At 40.0% G+C, this 19,124-nt stretch overlaps 1 protein-coding gene across 12 annotated transcripts in view; it reads left to right on the top strand.

Annotated features, from left to right (window-relative positions):
- Positions 1 to 19,124, top strand: part of PDE1C (phosphodiesterase 1C) — a 340,705-nt gene that overhangs the window by 307,149 nt on the left and 14,432 nt on the right. The gene's annotated exons all lie outside the window — the stretch shown is intronic.

Genomic DNA, 19,124 nt, shown 5'->3' with positions numbered 1-19,124 from the left:
GCTTAATAGGAAACATGGCTTTGTAAGGTTCTATCCTTCTCAGTTTCTTTGAGCCAAATTCTGCTCTCAGTGAAAACCAATTGTATGGGGGTGCAAAACACGAATCTAAGCAAAACCCTGCACAAGGTGCATCTCCTTTTTTTTGGTTGCACATCACACTGTGTCTGTCAAACCACAAAGGTTTCTTGACTTAATAGTCTGAGGGGGAATTTGCCAAGTGCTTTTGAACCACAGGTATGGGAAGGAAGCAAGCAAGAGTAGACACATCAGCACAGAAGCGCTGTTAAGGACACTCTAGAAAAGGGACGTTGCTAAAACACTTTTGAACTGAAACAATCCCAAGTTGTATGACAGTTTCTTGAACACCTAGAAATAATTTCACACAGCTCTGAGCCTATTGTAAATTTTCACAGATGTTTTAGTAGCATCAGCAAAGCAGAAAAATGCCTATAAGAGATGTGGCATGTTTGCTCTTCTGCTTCTCAGCTGTGCAGCAAAAGGCTTCAAGATAGTATCTGGCTCCACATCACCCCAGAACTGATTGCTTAAGTATTGCATAGCAGAATAAATGGAAACAAATACTACAGCTAAGATTTCCTTTGTATGTGTCAATTAAGTCCATTGAAATATCTCTAAATATAAATAGTACAGTATTGTATTTTAATGATCAAGAAAGGCAACCTTGTTTTAAGTGCTGCAGTTCAGAAGGATGCTGTTTGCTTTTACTGTTACTTTGTAAGAAATTATTTAGTGTTCTTACTCTTCCAGAAAAGTGGCAAATAAGAAGATAATGTGATCCTTGGCAAAAAAAAAAAAAAAAAAAAGTAGAGGAATTCATCTATAATCACGTGTATTAATTTCAGACACAGAAATATGTACTTTATACAGAGCTCCATTAGCAATGATTGTTCAGGAAAAATCAATTATTTGTTGGAATGTCACAGACTTCAGATAAGTGTCTGTCAGGAAGAGTCACAAACGAGTACCATTCATAACTCTTTACACAGTATCCAGAAATAAAGAGCAAATATTCAATTAGCAGTCTGGCTCTGCAGGCATTCACGAATACTGCATAAGATACTGCATGTCTTATGTAGCTGTAATGGCTCCACAAGGATTAGTAGGAGGAATGGCTTCTCTCCCTACTGCAGTTGGTGATGGCAGAATAGTGGCTGTGTAGAAAGACTGCTCCCCTGGCAGGATGGGTAGATGCAGAAGGCTTGGGGCTTCTCTTGGCAGATGCAGGGGCATCAGACCAACCATGAGAGTAGGTTTGGGAATCCCTAAATTTGAGGACAAGGTCACCTTTGAAAGCTTGCAGTCTCAGTCTCTTGGAAAGAGTAGGGGCACCTATTTAATCAGGCTGGAAGACAAAGAGGTGAATGTTTCATGCTGATTTAAAAGTGTGGTAGTAAATTTGTTTACTTCCAGGTTGCTAGTCTTGGTGTGCTGTTAGCTATTTAATATCTGTTTGTTCTTCTGCAAGAAAGTGTTTTGCTCAACCCCTAGGGAAAAGAGCAGCTAATTACAGTGAATAAGGAACCAAGCAAAAACAATTTATGGGCTCCATGTTTTTCATTCAAATGCTGTAGAGAGAGGTTGTGACTAATGATGTCATTGACGGAAACAGAATATTTGTGAAAAACAAGCCCTAGGAAAGTGTTGGGGTGGCACTTCTGTTTTGAGAAATACTGCGTGACCCTTCCTGTCCATTGCTCAGTCCTGAGCAAATCTCCTTACCAGCCATGTAAGGGATGTGGAAAAATGAATCTTCCCCATGAATAGTACATAGCTGTTTGTAGACTACTGAACTATGTACCCAAACATATGGTTTCTCATCTGCTGGGACATGGTCCTTCATATACTGGGATAAAAGCAGAAGGGAGGAGTTAGAAAGACTCAGGTTACAGCACTGGAATTCTCTCACCACTTCTAGATTTCTTTTGAGCCCAGGTTTTAGCAGCATCAGGCCTGGTGCTTGAGTTTTACAGCCTCCGAGTCTGCAAGTGGGGTGTATTTGTGTGAAACAGGTGCTTGTTTGTGCAGATTCATCACAGCCCATGAGGGCTTTGGCTTTCTTTTGGCCTCCCATTAGCATCAGCTAGAGCCCTGCACCCAAGCTGAGGTCAGTCTGCTGTTCTGTCCTGCTGTGAGAAAAAAGCTGCATGAATCTTTGCAGGATCTTACCCATGTTACTTTTTGAGCATATACAAAACGTTACTGTAATATGTTGTAATTGGAATATGTAAGTGCTAAAGCATTTCTAATCATCCTTCTACTTCGTGGTGAACCAGGTGGCCAAGGAAATACGAATAACCATCCTATGTGGTTACAAAGACCTGGAGTGGCTTGCCTGTGCTGTAGTCACAGGTCTGACATGTGTCAGTGCTACCTTTATGCTACCCACAGATTGGTGTGCATGCCTCCAGAAACAGGGATCAAGCTCTGTAAGCCACTGGGAAGCTATGAATGCATCTAGCCAGAGCTTCACACAGCTGAGTCTATTGGTATTTTAAAGCTGGTTTGAGGACATCTATGCAAGCTGCAGTTGTGCCTTAGAATGCAGTATTAATTGCTTCAAGATCTTATTTGAGTTTCTTAAACACAGGATAGCATCCTCATTGTAATGTAATCTTCCTGTTGTTGGCTTTTTTTTTGTTCTGTGGGACGATCAGTTGTTACTCAGTACTGCCCTTATCTTCAGCTTTGAGAGAAGAGATATGAGACTGCTAATTTCTTTGTAAAGACACAGTCCTATCTGACATCAGCAGCACCAACAGCATCATCAAATGTTTTCTGTGGGATAAAATGTTACTAAACCATTTTGGAAAACCTGATTTTTCCCTGTGAAATAGTTACTATTCGAGACTTGGAATGGAAATTTTAAAGCAGTCACACAGAAGTAATTCTTCTATACATTCACAGCATTTATTTTTGCAATTTTTTTCTACTCACATACTTAGAATAAATGAGAAAACTTTTTACATCATGTTGCACTTTCACAAGTTATCTTTACGGCTTTATTTTTTTTTTTCCTACTAGGGTAAATGTCTGCAATATGAAGTTTTCAGTGCAACTCTTTGTTCCAGTCACCAAAATACAGTTTATTCTGTTACTTTTTTTCAGCTAGAAAATAACAAAAACGTACAGGTTCACTTGTGTGTGTTTGTGTGTTTATGTGTGTGTTTCTCCTGGCAACTTATCTCATGGTGAAAAGCAAATGTGCTTGTTGAAGCACAGAAATCCACAGGGTATTTGTGCTCGTATCTTGAACCACTGGTTTGTGCTGGTAAAGCCTCGTGTGCCCTGGCTATGTTCGATGAGCAATACTCCCACCTCGTGGTCACATCTTACCCCTACATTTCAATAGTGCTTCCCTCTGTGCGGTGCAAAAAGCAAAAATACAGTACATTACAATGCAAGGCAGTATGCATCTTTTTACATGTACAGTCTCTATGGTGAGTACATACATTACAAGAATTCTAGGAATTTAGACCTTTATCACAGAATCATAGAATGGCTTGGGTTGGAAGGCATCCCAAGGATTATTAAATTCCAACCCCCCTGCTAAAGGCAGGACCACCAACCTCCAGATCTGGTACTTGACCAGGCTGCCCAGGGCCCCATCCAACACGGTCTTGAATACCTCCAGGAGCATCCACAGCTTTTCTGGGCAGCCTGTTCCAGCACCTCACCTCTCTCTCTCTGTGAAGAACTTCCCCATGACATGCAATCTAAACCTTCCCTCCCTGAGCTTAAAACCTTGTCCTCTTACTGTCTAATTTGTAAGAAATTGCTTCCCCTCCTTTTTATAACCCCCTTCTAGGCTGCAGTGAGGTCTCCTTTCAGCCTTTTCTTCTCTAGGCTGAACAAGCCCAACTCCCTCAGCCTGTCCTTGCATGGGAGGTGCTCCAGCCCTCTGGTCATCTTCATGGCCCTCCTCTAGACTCACTCCAACAGCTCCACATCTTTCCTACATCGGGAGCCTCAAATCTGAATGCAGTACTCCAGATGGGGCCTCATGAGTAAGAATAGTAGCTTATCCTCTTTTTTTTTTTTTTTTTTTTTAAGCTAGACTGTTGCTTAACAGTAGTTCAGATCCTTTCCTGTAGGTTCAGTTCAGCAATGGGTTCACATTGCCCATTGCAACACGTAGAGCTCCTTTTGGTCTTATTTTTTCTTGACAATCAGCAAGTACAAAATTCCCTGGTTAGAAAGGTAAAGTACAGGGGCTCTGTCTCTATCACAGCTGTGATAAAAAATCAAAAATGAAGCATTTGTGATGGGGTAGCTTGCATGGAGCATTGCTATCTGGGAATGACTTTGGTGTAAGAGCGCTTTTTTTGAGAGGACTTTAAATGATGATGTGATGGAGCTGTGATGATGGCCCTGCTTTTACTGCAGATACAGTTGAATTAACAGAATTCTTCCCTGTTAATATAGAGGAGAATGCAGCTTTTCACAAAGTTGTTCAGCCACTTAATGATGATCTGTCTTTGCAGTCTACTGCAGATATGGTTTTCAGACGTGCATTTTATGCACTGATCTAGGTAAGACCAATACATTACAATGAACACTAGATTTCTTCTTTCAAAATCCTGCTTGTATAATCTGCATGATGCTAGTGTTGTTTTAACCGAGGTTGCTCAAACGTATAAAGGAACAATGTTCACCTATCTGTTCTTCAGAGAGGGAAAACCATAGAATCGTAGAATCACTCAGGTTGGAAAAGACCTTAAAGATCACAGAGTCCAACCATGACTTAACCATACTACCCTAACTCTAACAACCCTCTGCTAAATCTTGGTAAATGATGGTAAAAATGGTAAATTTAAAGTCATGTAAATAACAGAGCCATCTCTATTTCTATTCCAAAAGATAGGCTGATTTCTCCATTATTGTCAGAAGCAAAAAGCCCATTTCTGTTGGTAAGGCAAACACGTTGGACTTCCTTCTGTAAGATATTGCTTTGATATTATATGTCAGAATCCAGCAGTGGTGGCAAATTGGAATTACGATAGCTAAAGACCACTTCTAAAGACAATTTCCTTCCTTTTCTTACTTTTCTTATGGCTTGCTACCTGAATTACATTAGAGGTTATTGCCCTGCATTGGAAATTGGAAAGCATTGTACTCATACCCTCTGGAAAAGCTTGCCTGAAGAGCATGAGGACATTTTCCTATCCAAAAGGAGATTAATTTCCCCATAGCTTATCTCTGATGAACAAGTCCATAGCACAATATAGCATAACTGAAGGGGAGAAAAAAGCTTCTGTTCTTTTAAAATCATTTTAATGTTCTTTTTAAAAAATGTGAGTGTCTTATTAAACAAGCAGCACCTGAGGCAAGCTGGAATTTGCACAGAGAGATGTACTCTGAAAAGTCTTTATGCAGTTTTACTATCAGATAGAAGAACATGGTGTGGTGTGATCTTTGATGATAAACAAAAAGCACATTGTTAGCATCCTGACCTCAGGAATATTACATCACCATGGCATGTATGGTCGGTGAGAATATGGGGAATACGTAGCAGAAAGCTGCTTTGTCAGAATGTGCAGATGGTTTTGCCAGTTGTTTGTTCAGTAACTGTCTAACTCTTATGGAAGGTGCCTGATTGAGACTTTTGTCTGCCTCCTTTATGGCTTGTTTTCTAAGACTGTAGTTCAGACCGTGCTGTGTATTTAGGAAGTCTTTAGGACTTGATCCAAAAGCTTGACTGATTTTTGCTTCTGCTTTACATGAAATCAGAGAGTGTGGATATGTGAAAAGTTGATAACTCAGAGGTGGCATTTGGTTTGGGTTTCAGATTCAAGTGAATGCGTGGAATATTCATTCCAGTTGCGTGGTGTAAAACACTGAGTGTAGGTACCTAAATGGTTTTTTGAGTAGTTAATTTCACAGGGAACATTCTGAGTTTACCTTTTGTCCTTTGCATGTAATTCAGCTTAGAGATAGCTCCTCAGGGATAACAGCCATGACACTAGAGGTGTAATGCATAACTTGTGCAGTACACTGTGCCCATTCCTCCTTGATTTTTGCACTGTCAGCCATTTCACTGTATCAGTCAGGGAGTGGAGCTGTGACCTTGCCTTGTTATAGCCCTTCTAATCCCATTTAGGAAAATGTGCATGTGCAGTGATGTATAGAAAGTCTCACTTCAGCGTGGGGCTTCTTGCCTTCTTGCTCCCTCCCTCTGTCAACTTCTGTTCAACTCAGTGACAATCAGGCCTCCTCTTTCCCTGTGCAACGCTGCCACTGACAAGGTAGTTTAAGTAGAAGCTGGAAGAGATAAAAAGTCAGCACAGTGGGAATCCAAATGTGAAGACTCCACCTTATATACAGCCAGCTGAGTGCTTGGTGAGTACTTTGCAGACCTGTGCTGTGTGCATGGTCTATCCTTGAGAGCAGATATCCTTGAGCTGCTCAGCCCAGGAATCTGTCCCATTTAGATGACAGAAGCTGGACAAAGAGAAGAGTCACTTTACTGGTTAGTTTTCTGAGATTCGTACCCTCCAAGCAATCTTTACTGCCTTTCATTAGTTCACTGCTGCATAGCTAGCTTCATTCTCTTCTCTGCGCCTGAACTGCTGTTTAGGTATTCTTAATGTCAAAACCCAGCCCTTGTAGGCAAAAATAAATGCAGGAAAAGGAAAATTGTTGAAAAGTGAAATTTTGAATCAGACTAAAGTATTTAGGAATTGAAGTGATAGAGAATAAGTCACTGTCAAAAACTGAAGAGATATTGATGAAATCTAAATCAGAATTTTTTCCTTGAAGTGGTTTCATGTATCTAGTCAGCTTTAAGGAAATGCTTAAAAAAGAAAAAAAGAAAAAAAAAAAAAGAAAAAAGTTTTATTTAAGTTAGATGAAAAGCTCAGGTGGTAGAAAACCTGTGATTCTACAGTGATCTTTCATTTCATTTCCACCTCCCTCCCACCAAAAAAGCACTCCTCAGCAATAGTTGTTTTTGCCATGGCAGAAAAAAAGTAATTACTTGTGCCTGACCCAGAGCAACATATTACCCCAGTTTTTTAGTGTATTCACTCATTCAAACAAGAAATTATTTGCTCAGTGCTAATTACAAAATTCTGATTCATATCTTTGGCTGAGGTTTTAGTTTGAATCCACAACAGAACATCTCTGTGTGAAAACTGTGATCTAGCTTTTACCACAGATGCATTCAGAACTTTGAACTACGTTTGGTCATCAAGTACATCAAGTTTTCATGCCTACTCCTGTAGATTATTTTGCATAATGCATGACTGGTTTCTTTCTTACATGCTTTACTCAGGAAATTCAAATGTATTTGGCACAACCAAAATTTCGCCAGTGTGGCCATTGTTTGTTTTTTTCTCTGCAGTTGAGTATCTCTATAATGTACCAGTAGTCATTCAACGGACATTAAAGCTAAACAAATCTCTTTCTTCCAGCACTGCTGTGATTTCAGGTAATAATGCAAGCTGTCAAACAAACATGAAGCACAAGATCCACGTGAACACAACTAGAAATTGTTTGAAGTCATGAATGATTTCGAGATAACTATGTGCCAAAACTCAAAAATAAGAATACCTTCCTTGCTAATATCATTTCCCCCCCAGCAACAAGAATCCTAAGCACTTGGGATGTCTGCTAAATTCCAGTGATGGTACTTGAATTCAGTTACAAAACAAGTATTCAGAGTTTTCTCCCAGAAGTATTTATATTTCTTTACCTTAAACAGGACTCAGGCACCACAGAGAAACTTGGCTGTTTCCTTTGGAAAAATAATTATTTTTTGTCTATTAAAAAGGCAGACAATGCAGATGAATTAACTTGTAACACTTATCTCTTCTTCACTTCACTGATCTTATGAACTTTATTTCTTAGGCCTCGTTCATCTCTGACTCAGAAGAAGCAAGAGAATAGAAATTTTGGACATCATCCTTTTATTCTGCTTCAGGAGTAGCTTTAACAGTACTTTTCAGACAGAAACATGTACCACTGAGCACATGTTAGCATGCAGGGGAAACAATAAAAAGCCAGGCTTGTTGGGATAAGTTTATAAAATTAGGGAGTCAATCCTGGCAGGAGGTTCCCATGGAAATCGCTCAGTGATCTGTCCTGTCAGCTGCAAATATTTCCATTCTTTCTATGTAGTATGAAGGTTAATCACCTTTTGGATTATAGATTATCTCAATCACATTTATTCAGACTGCTTTTTCTCCTCGTTTTGCAGTAATTGTTTTATGACATCAGTTGACATACAACAATTTGGCATTTCATTTGACCCAGTGCTTGAACTGAGCAGCATGTGGGAGGAGAACAAACTTTGGAGTAGTCTTATACTGGAAAACCTGGGCTTATCAGTTGTGATTAAAGCTTTTTGTATTTGAAGTGTTAGAGAAATAGAAGTAAGAAGTGTGTATATTCCAAATTTTTTTTCCTGAAATTTGGAAAGTCTTGAAAAACGTGTATCAGGAAAGTGCCTCATGGAAATGTGACATTTGGTATAAATTTGTACATGTTGGGGAAATTCTATATTTTCCTTTAAAATCTGAACACTTGAATTACTTGTTTTTCAAATGTATGTAGTATTTTTTCACGTACTTCCAGTATTTGAAGGGAGTGTATACAGATGAAGTATGACTGCTTACGAGGGTGGATAGTGATAGGACAAGGGGGGAATGATATTAAACTGAGACTGGGGAGGTTTAGGTTGGATATTAGGAGGAAGTTTTTCACCCAGAGGGTGGTGAGGCACTGGAACAGGTTGCCCAAGGAGGCTGTGGATGCCCCATCCCTGCAGGCATTCAAGGCCAGGCTGGATGTGGCTCTGGGCAGCCTGGTCTGCTGGTTGGTGACCTGCACATAGCAGGGGGTTGGAACTGGATGAGCAGTGTGGTCCTTTTCAACTCAGGCCATTCTATGATTCTGTGATTTTTTACATCTGTTTTGATGGGCTTTGTTCTGTTTTGTTTTAATATGTGAGGGTAGAGGCTACTTTCCAAGACTGTACAACCTTGCTGGGTCAGTCCAGAAGGCCCTTTAGCTCTCCATCACCCATTTTACAACATTTCACAACAGAGACTTTAATAAAGAAATAATAAAAAGAGAGCAACGCTTTAAACCTAAACCTTTTTTTCTTCCACAGAATCTAAAGCAGAGAACAAGTCTTGAATAGCCTCTGATGGATTTTTCTTCTATTACTTTAAAATCACATCTTTTTATTTGTTTCAAATTTACTGCTTGATAATTACATTTGATAACCCACTACTTGCGCTGTGAGAAACAGTGAATACTGTTCCCTATTCATCTTCTCAGTGTCTCTCATTTATCCTTTATTCGACTTTTCCCACAGCTCTTCCTTTTCAGGATAAAAAGTTATTGTCTGCCTAAATTTTGCCCATTCGACTTTCCTAAAAGTGACACCCTTCTGATATTCACTGTGTTAGAACATAAAACAGGCAGTTGGTGTCATGCGCTGTAGTTACTGGGATGCAGAGAGAATCTGATTTTAATAAGATTCTTTTTTTTTTTTCTTTAAATCTTAAAGAACGAAACATAAAAAAATAAAATATATATATATGCTGAAATTTTTTGGTTGCTTTTTTTTTATGATTTCATGTCATAATAGCATGAAAAGTCACTGGCATAGGTAGTTTATTAAAAGTGAAACTTTTGATGTGTATTAAAACACAAACTCAGAATTGCCCTGGGATAGCAGTACCTCAAGGGCAACATTATTTGGCAGTGTGGTAGGGTTTTGTTGTCCTACAGGAGTGCTCATGCAGCATGTTTAGAAGTTGAGATTTTTACATGCTATATGTTTCTTTTTCACCAATAAACTGCAAGGTTACCTTAATCTGCTTGGAAAAAAACAAAAGTGAGTGTGCGCTCCTGGATAACTGTGGTATCATTGTGTGTCCTTTATTCATGAGTGTAGTTGTAATGCTGAAGAAACACATCCTTGAGAAGAGGAAATGGGGACTGAGAATAAGCTCATAAACTTGCGATTAATGTTGGTAGCGGTCTTGTTGCTCTCCCAGGCAAGCTAGGTAGTCTGTATAGAAAACCTAAAACCTTATTCCATGTTCCACTGCCACACAGCCTGCACTTAGCATCAGCTTTTAGGAGGGGAGATCAGAGCATTTTCTTTTAAATGCAATTGAAACGCATACACTTCGACCTTGCCCTCGCAGCCCTACAGTGGAGAATGTGGGATTGTCCCTAGCTGTGCTGGACAGCATTTTGGTTTTGGTGACTTGGAAGGAAATGATGGGAGTTGGAACCAGGTGGTCTGTAAGGGGCCTTTCGGTGCAAGCGATTCCATTCTGTGATGCAGGGAGAAGGCAGGTCCTGGCTGGAGAGGCTGAGCCAGACCCTTCAGAAGTCATATGGAGAGAGGCCAGCTCCTGACTGCCAGCTGACCCAAGCAGAACAATGCCTGTGACGTAGGCTCAGCAAGGAGCCTGACTCATTGCAGAGCAGGTGTAGTTTTTGAGTCAGTCTAAACTCTCACCTCCACCAAAGTGCCTCCAAGGATCTGTTCCTGTTCTCCAGCTGGGTAGCAGATTGTGAAAGCTTGCATTAGATGAGCCTAAGTGCCAACAACGGGTAAGGACTTGGACCTCAAAACACTTGTTTTATCACCAAAGGAGGAGAGGTCATGTATGAGAAGAGTCACTGATTGTGCAAAACTGACATCCAGATTCCTTGCTACATGCATACAGTTGTATGCTGAGCAATTCTGTGTGAAGGAAAAGACAAACTGCAGTATATTTTCACTTCAGTAAATCAGACTATGTAGTAATGTAGTGAATATATGCATTGAACACATGTTAAAAATTCCCTGGTATTAACTGGAAGCAGAGATGGGCTTCATAATCATGCAGTGGGTGCTGGTATCTCATGAAGAGCTGTAGAAGTCACTGGCATTTCTATTTGTGATCAAGGGAGGGGGCAGTACTCAACCCTGACTCACAAAATTTGACAATGATGCTGAAGGGCAGAGATGTGCATTCAAAGGAGGCTATTTCAGATGAAGAATTTCAGTACAAGCAAAGTGAACTACAAGTCTTCCTGTGTGCAGAGCACTGCGTGTTCGTTCTCTTTCTCTTTCAATTACCTCTGTTAATATATCCTAAGATTTGCACTGGATTTATTGTTCTGAATTGGAAAAGAGTTTGAATCATATCTGAGGTTAAGATAGTCTTAGGGAAGCTGTATTGCATCCAGAGGGAAACTCAGCTAGGAAGCCAATGCATTTGCTCCACCAAGTAGAAAAACAGTTCAAAGCAAGTGCTGTACTGGAATGTTCTGACTTAAGCTGATGATGTGACTAATAGAAGCAAGAAAGCGATGTATGACTCAGTTCTCTACAGGGAACTTCTAGCCTGCATAAAAACATCACATTTTTTCCCTGTTTCATTAAAGGGGATGGGAGAGGTTAAAAGTCTTGAGAGTATGGATGGCATAGGAATGGAAGGGAGGGTTAACTGGTACTTCGAGCTCTGTTTCAGATGCCTGCTTTGATTCAGCGACCACTACTACTCATTCATCAGAAATAATGCAGTCTAGTAGCAGAGTCTCACATCTTTGTTTTGTTGATTCTTTTTGCCTTTGCATAGAAATAAAAAAATCCAGAACCATATTCTTAGAGTCTAAAGAAACATGTTTTCTAAGAGGAACGCAGAGATTCTAATATCATCATGTTTTTGAGGCTTGTGCAGTCTTACAGGTAAATTCATGTCTGCTTGGATTGAATCTCCTTGCCTGAGACATATTTTCAAATGCACTTTCAAGCTCTACTGAGTAGAGTCTGAGTGTACTCAGAATAAACACATCTATGCATAGTGCCACACATATTCAGAGATCTTGTTTGGCTGATACAGAGTAAAATAGTCTTGTTCCTGTTTGATGCTTTTCCAGAAGATTTCTTGGGGACAGTATAATGAGGGATGGATAGTATCCTCTTCCATTAGAAAATTTCCTCTTTCATTAGAAATAAAGAAGAAATTTTATTTTCCACATTTCTATCTCAAGGAAATCTGTTCATTGTGAAATTAATTTGTGATATGCATAACTATATAGAAATCAGCTACATTTGTGCGTTCCAGGTACTGTTAGTCAGATAAATTCTGAGGCTGAGGGAGTTGCTAGTATTTGCCCAGAGACTTCATTCTGCTAGCTTCACATGATTGTTTGGGTTTCTGTAGAGGTTAGGGATTTTAATTATCTAAGGCAAATCTCTAATCTAAATCTCTATCAAAAGCAAATTTCTAAGTGAGTCCTGCATGTTTTTGGATCATATCTCTGTTGTGAGAGATGGTTTCATAAATAACTTACCCATATATACCTGACTTGTCCTAAGTTCCTTGTAAAGGAGGACTGGAAATTCTGTCTTACACAAAGGGAAATCCATTGCTGTCCACCAATAGGTATTGCAATTTTTTTTGTTCTTTGTTATTTCCTAGGCTACACCCACAGTACTATAAAAAGACCAATGTTGTTGCTTGTTACCTTGGGCAAATGGCTTCTGGAGATCAACAAGTGACAACCAAATTCACAGGCCATCATAATCTGACCAGTGATATGGTTTTACTTACTGTATTGAGTTAGTTTTCAGTTGCAAAGGGGTCAGGCAGACTGTAAGATGAACATCCTTCATTAGTTCTCCCATATTTATCCATCTGTGAGGCTCTGCTTTTCACTGCAAACCATTTGAGAGAAAGGGGCTTTTTAAAAGGTAGTGCACCTTTGTGTTTGGAGCATATTCTTTTTGTCAGTCCAAACCATATGTATGTTGTTGTTACTTTTATGACCAAAAAAGTACTGAAATAGGTAGTGAGCAAGGGTGATCTGGGAACTCTAAGGCAAAGAGGGCTGAATTCTGTTCCATGATTCCAGTAGTTCCAAAGGTTTAATTTAATTTCTGCAGGATTAGCCAGACAGCAATGGATTTCCCTTTGTGTAAGACAGAATTTCCAGTCAAGTCAATAAGAAGTGTAGCTTTTTTGCACCTGACCTTTTGGCCTTTTCAGCAGTTAAGCTTTGAGTGAATGACGCTGTCTAAACTGTTCCCCTTCATTTTCTTCCCCAGATTCCCCATTCCTTGGATGAAGGGGAGAAAGGCAGCATTTGACGCTTTTCTTTTTCTTTTTTTTTTCCAGATACAGAAGAGTAAAAATATATATAAAAAAAAAGAGACTGCAAATTTCTTTCATCATTTTAGCCGAGCTTCTTCATTCCTGTTCTCCTCCTCCTTCCGCAAAGACCAGTTTCTGGGGAAGGCGTTAAACAACTGCCAAAACACTCCTCCTCCCACTGGCTATTTCACAGCTAATGACTCCGGGTTCTAGGGTGGGGGCATTGGTTTTTTTTTGGGTGTGATCTAGTTTTGTTTGTTCATGTATGTGTGCATTTGTTGTTGTTTTGGAAAGTTATTTTGTTTTAAAAAAAATCTGGTGATTTTCCGATGCAATTGGTTCAATTTTATGGACAGGTGGAGCACACAGACGAGTCATCTTCAAAAGCTGGTACTGCCCTTTGCTGTTATGCCTCAGCTTGCAAAATCACAATATTAAGATGTTGCAAAAGAACTTGAGAAAATGAAATTGTAATGATACTTCACTGGATAATACTTCCCTTTTATTGTTTTTGTTTTTCTCCAAGAGATTTTTCCAATTGTTGGTAGACAGAACTTGACATCCATTTTACCCTTGCTGTACCAGATTGTATGCGTAAAAATGTTGAATTTGTAGTCAAGTTGCCATTTGTTGGGATTTGGAGCTTATCACGGAAAATGCAACAATAGCAAAATGCTTTTGTTTCGAAACAGAAGTAGGCAGACTCACTCAACCCTTGATTTTATAGTGTATTTGCAGTTAGTAAAAGGAGAGAAAGAATCAGTGAAAGTGATATTCCTTTGGGGCAAAGTTTGTCAGCCTCTGAGAGTACGTACTAATGTACAGCTTGAGGTGCCTGACTTAACTTGGGATTACAGATAATGAGCTGTTTCCCACATCTATTCATTGGCTACCAGTAACCACTTTGTCTGTCCTGAAGGTCTCAGAGGAGAAGGGCAGTGGGGAATCACACGGATCAATTCTTACCTTCATCTCAGTGTGATGCTTCTTTCATCACTGACTGAATGGACAGGCCAAAGGAAGGAAAAGTGTGGCTGGAGAAGTACAGACAGACAAAAACAAAATGAAGAAGTGTGTCCTAAATACATGCCTGGAGTCGGTGGCTAAAGCTGTCTCATCCAGTAGAGTTAGACACATGGACAGTAGCCGTCATTTTGGCCTACTTCAGGGAAGAAATGCTGAAAAACCTCCTCACTCAGGCTTTGATTCAGGAGGGTATATTTTTATGAGAAACAGCAAATGTTTGTAAGTGTTTTTCTGCCTTGGAATCTTAGTAAGGATCTAGTTAACTGTGAGCAATTTTACCTGTCTTTGTGGAAACCAAGGCACACGTATTTACACATACACTTGTTTTTGCCTAACTCCTTTTTATTCAGGATAAGGTTGTGCTGTGTTAGTCATAAATGTATTTCACAAGGAATCGGATGGCAGTCATGGCTTTTTGCTGTGTAGAGAACAGGTAAACACTGGCTTAGGAAGGCAGTTCTTTGGCATTTCCTTTTCATATTCAGAAGCACAGGACTTCACCACCAGCCTATATTAGAGCTTGGTTCTCTGCTCCTGCTTAAGCTGTGTACGTACACGTAAAACTAGCAAACATCACAGCAGCTAACTCAGCCTAAATCTGCGTTTAAACGTGAGTACCTTCTCACTCAGGAGTGTTTGTATTTGAGATTTTAGTTATTGAGACTAGAGACATTTTGAGTTCTTTTCTTTTGGACACCAATTTGGTCAAAGCCAGAGAGTTAGATTAGGTTCGTGCCGTGAAAAGGTTGCACTTAAATCACATTTTCATAAGAAAGATGTGAAAAAGTAACTCTTGCAATTCCTAGATCTCACCGTTGGCATCAGTGTACCAGCTCTTTTAAATAAAATAAGTATACGGGCACAGTGTTCCCAGCATTGAGCTCCTGCTTCAGCAGTAGTTCTGTGTGCATTCTGGGGTAGATTTTGTGAAAAAAGGAGTGCTGAAGAAAGGAGGTGGCACTGAGCACACTGTGCCGTGTGACAAGGAAAGGCTGTATCACCTCGTAGCACTTTTCCACTTCCCCTTTCCTCCACCATCAGCATTCAGCCCCAGCTCAGAGTGGCAGGCTGACTTCCAGCCTTGGCCAGGCTCTTTGGAGGGACATTACCTATGAAATACCAATAGTGCAAATGAAACACCACAGTAATGATTCAGTCCCTGCTGAGTCAGACTTCCTGGAGTCAAGGAGAACATATCCTGCCGAGAGCTTGGTTAGTGGTGCAGGATGGTTTAGTATACTTCAATACTTTTAAAGTTATCTTTACCTAACGTACAGTGACTAAAGATACCTACATCATGCCCAGTAGAATAATAATAATAATAATAAAAAGTAAATATTTTTCTTCATCTGCTTTTGCTTTCTTTCTTTCTGGGACTGACTTCTTTTAGACAGCAAAGCAAGATGGCTTAATTCATAGCTGGTCAGTTCTTGTTTCTCATGCGCTTGCACAAAGGTGAGAGATCAGGCTAGAAAAGGTTTTTCCTGGGTTGCCAGGATTATTGGCCACTGGCAGGAGCTACAAAAGAAGCAGTAGGTTTGCTGTCTCTTGGGACTGCAGGTCAGAACAGGGTACCACTCCAAGAGATGCTATAGTCAGAGAATTAGTGATTTCAGCACACAGGTGTGCAGAAAATGCCTTGCAAAATACAGGCAGGCAGTTCAGAGCTAGCTCTAATATTTTTCTGCCCTTTTAAAGTCATCTGAACTTGGTACTGTGGATTAGTAGTACTTTTTGGAATTTTTTTCGTTGTCACTTAAGAAAAAATTCCCCATGAGATCTTTTCTATTAATCTGGAAATGTATAAAGTGAAATCTGGGAATTGAGATCCTACAAAGGAACCAGGCCAGAGAAAAGGATGTGTCATGGAATCCCTTCCCAGATCGCTCCTATGTTACTGTACCAGACTCCTTGCCTCCCTGAACACTCTGCAGCACTGTGCCAGTGCATTGTGAGCCAAGGTATATTTAGACACCTCCCAGTTAAACTAGAGATCAGCCACTGTGCAATTGTGTATAAAAATAATAAATATTTTAAAAAAAGAAAAGAGAAAAGAAAAGAAAAGAAAAGAAAAGAAAAGAAAAGAAAAGAAAAGAAAAGAAAAGAAAAGAAAAGAAAAGAAAAGAAAAGAAAAGAAAAGAAAAGAAAAGAAAAGAAAAGAAAAGAAAAGAAGAAAGAAGCAGAATTGCTTTCTCTTACTTTATACCATGAAAGAAAAAAGAAAAGAGAAAAAGGATTAGGTGTTTATCAGCTAGTGGCACGGTCACTCTGTATAAAATGCAAGAAGGGATTTCTTTTGTTGCATCCTTACTTAATTTTTGCCTGGATGTATAGAAACTATGTTTTTAGATGCCTTCTTTTTCCAGCCTCAGAGTGCACAAGGAAGGAATAAGACAGAAATACTGCAAATGAAGGGCCTGTGCTGCTGGCTGCAGGCTGACATCCTGAGAAGTTCTTTGGGAGGCCCCTCAGGCAGGCACAAAGGGATCTCCTGATCTCAGAGAGCCTGCTGGAGGAGCACCAGGCATCCCTTACATCCCAGAAACCGTGGTTTGATGCCACAGGGTGAATCCAGGCACCTTCTTAAGACAGGCAGGGACATGGTTGCAGGTATACCTGTCAGTGTTCTCTACTTTATCTGGAGCTGGTATTCAGGGAGTTAGCAGACCTTTGGCTCCCACTGATGTAGTAGTGCTTGAACTCCTGGACACTCTATAAATTATAAAAAAATACAAAAATTATAAAAATAATTTAATTATTAAAAAAAAAAAAAGTAAAAAGAAAAAAAGATGTTGGTTATTACCCTGTTCATTATTTAAGTGGCTCTAAGGATGATGGGTGGCAGTTCCCTGAGCTGCACTTATTTGGTGATTTGAATTATTTGTTTGCGTGACAGCATGCAAAAAGTGTTTACACATGAAAGGTTATTTTACCTTTTTTAATGACAAAGCTTTCCTTACTAACAGCACAGCCTTTCTTTTCCAAGTTACGTGGTCAGATTTTTGTGTTTCCTTATAAAGATGATGTATATTAACATTGTTTTCCATGTTAGAGAAAGGAGATTAATGCCAGAAGCCAAAAAAAGGCTTTTTTTGTTTTTGTTTTTTTTTTGTGGTTTCAAAATAGGTGGCAGATGAAGGGGAAATTTTGCTGTTTTAAATGTATTTCACAGTAGTCAGTCTAAGCAGGCTGATGCTTATCTGAAAGTGCAGCTACTTTGTACAGCTTCAGCTGTTAAATATACTCCCCATCTATTAATGTAGTAGAACTTTTAGCAGCAGAACGAATCTGGATTTTGGGAGCTTGGTTCCTGATGGGTAAATGAAAAGAAAATTCCTTTTTGCTCAGTGTTGCTTTTTTCAAACATAAATTTTGTGATTGGAAAGAAATTTTCCAAAATGTGGCTGGTTATGCCAGAGAAAAAATGGTATAGTGTTGTGTTTTTACAAACTGCCATTTGAATATGCCAATTGCATATGTACATACAAAGTCTTAGAAGATGAGTCTGGAAGCAAAACGCTTTCAGGCTATGTAGGATGCAGTGCTGTATGGGAAGCTGCTTTGGAAGGCAACAGCAAACACTTCCATTGTCAGTCCTTGCGAATTCTGCAGCGGGTCTGGTTTTAAAATTAAGAAGCGTAGTAATCCATTCAAATTGGAAATGATGGAAACTGACAAGGAGAATACTTTTGAAGCCTCATCTACAATTAAGTAGCCTATCTTTAGAAATTAATGAGATGGTCTGAAATATTCCGTATCGGCTTCTTTCTCCTCCCAGTTTATTTCATAATAATGAAGCTCATCCTCCTCTGATGATACATATTGGATGTTTGCCAGTGATGCTCAGCAAATGACAGCATAATCAAGTGCTTCTCTGTCTCTCTTTTGATCCATCACCTCACCCAATGATTAAAAAACAAGAGAGCCATCGCCAGTGCGCGTGCTGGACCAGTGCTGCTCTGTCTCAGAGGTGATGTTTGAGTGTAAGCACTCCGAAATGGGGCCTCCCTTGCTGATGACAAGATTGAGCCCTGTGACAACACAGACTGTGCAAACTGCCAGCTGCATCTTGTGGATAGAAGGGAGGGGAAAATGCTTTGTATTTCAGGGTGCAAAGTCTGCTCCCTCCAAAGCAGGTGCAGAGCTCTGCCCTGTGGCATCAGCAGGTGCGTCCCATTCTTGGTTTGACTGCAGGTGTGCATCCTAATGCAGTGCTCACTTTGCTTCCATAGGCCCAGAGGTCTTGCCATTCCAGCCAGCCCTCCCTGCTTGCTATCATAAAAGTAGAACCACTGCTGATGCTACCATTTTCTGTTAGAAAAGAACGCAGGCCATGCACCTCCATTTGCTAAGCCTGCCCTCTCTTTGTGTCTGTTTTTCACCCAAAGCAAGCATGGAGAGTTCTCACCTTTGCCCAGGCAGCACTGCAGCACACATTATCAGTCTTCTGTGCCTCCTTCACAACTCTCTTCTCTGGCAACTTGAGCACGATGTAGAAGCAAATGGAGCTGCTCCCAGAGCAGCTGGCTTAGGACTTGCAGCCATCATGGCTTCCCAGCCCAGGGCTCACTTTTAGCAGATTGACCCTAATGCCTGAGTGCACGACAGCACTCACAAACCTCACAGCACGCTCCTGGCATTCTGTCTTCTTTTGTTTTCTTACTAATATATATGTATCACTGCTGTGTACTCATCACAACCCAGGTTTAAAGCTATCCAGTGGTAGGAGGAATGTACATATACCATTGTCTCTGCTGGTTGGTCATAGGAGTGCATCTAGCAGACAAAACTACTTATGGCCATTGAGGTTTTCTAAGGATAAAGCCCAGCAGTAGAATGACAGAGTGAGCCTTTTCCTTTTCCTCTCGCTTGGATGATATTTTTATACAATTTTATATGCAATTTTTTAAAATATCTGCTATTTTTATTGTAGGGTTCTGGTTGGAGTTTTACCAGAACTTCTGGTTGTCTACA

This window comes from Phasianus colchicus, chromosome 6 (genome assembly GCF_987193195.1).
Source record: "Phasianus colchicus chromosome 6, bPhaCol1.hap1.1, whole genome shotgun sequence".
NCBI lineage: Eukaryota > Metazoa > Chordata > Aves > Galliformes > Phasianidae > Phasianus > Phasianus colchicus.
The sequence above is the reverse complement of the archived record's forward strand: the minus strand, read 5'-3'. Positions and strand labels throughout refer to the sequence as shown.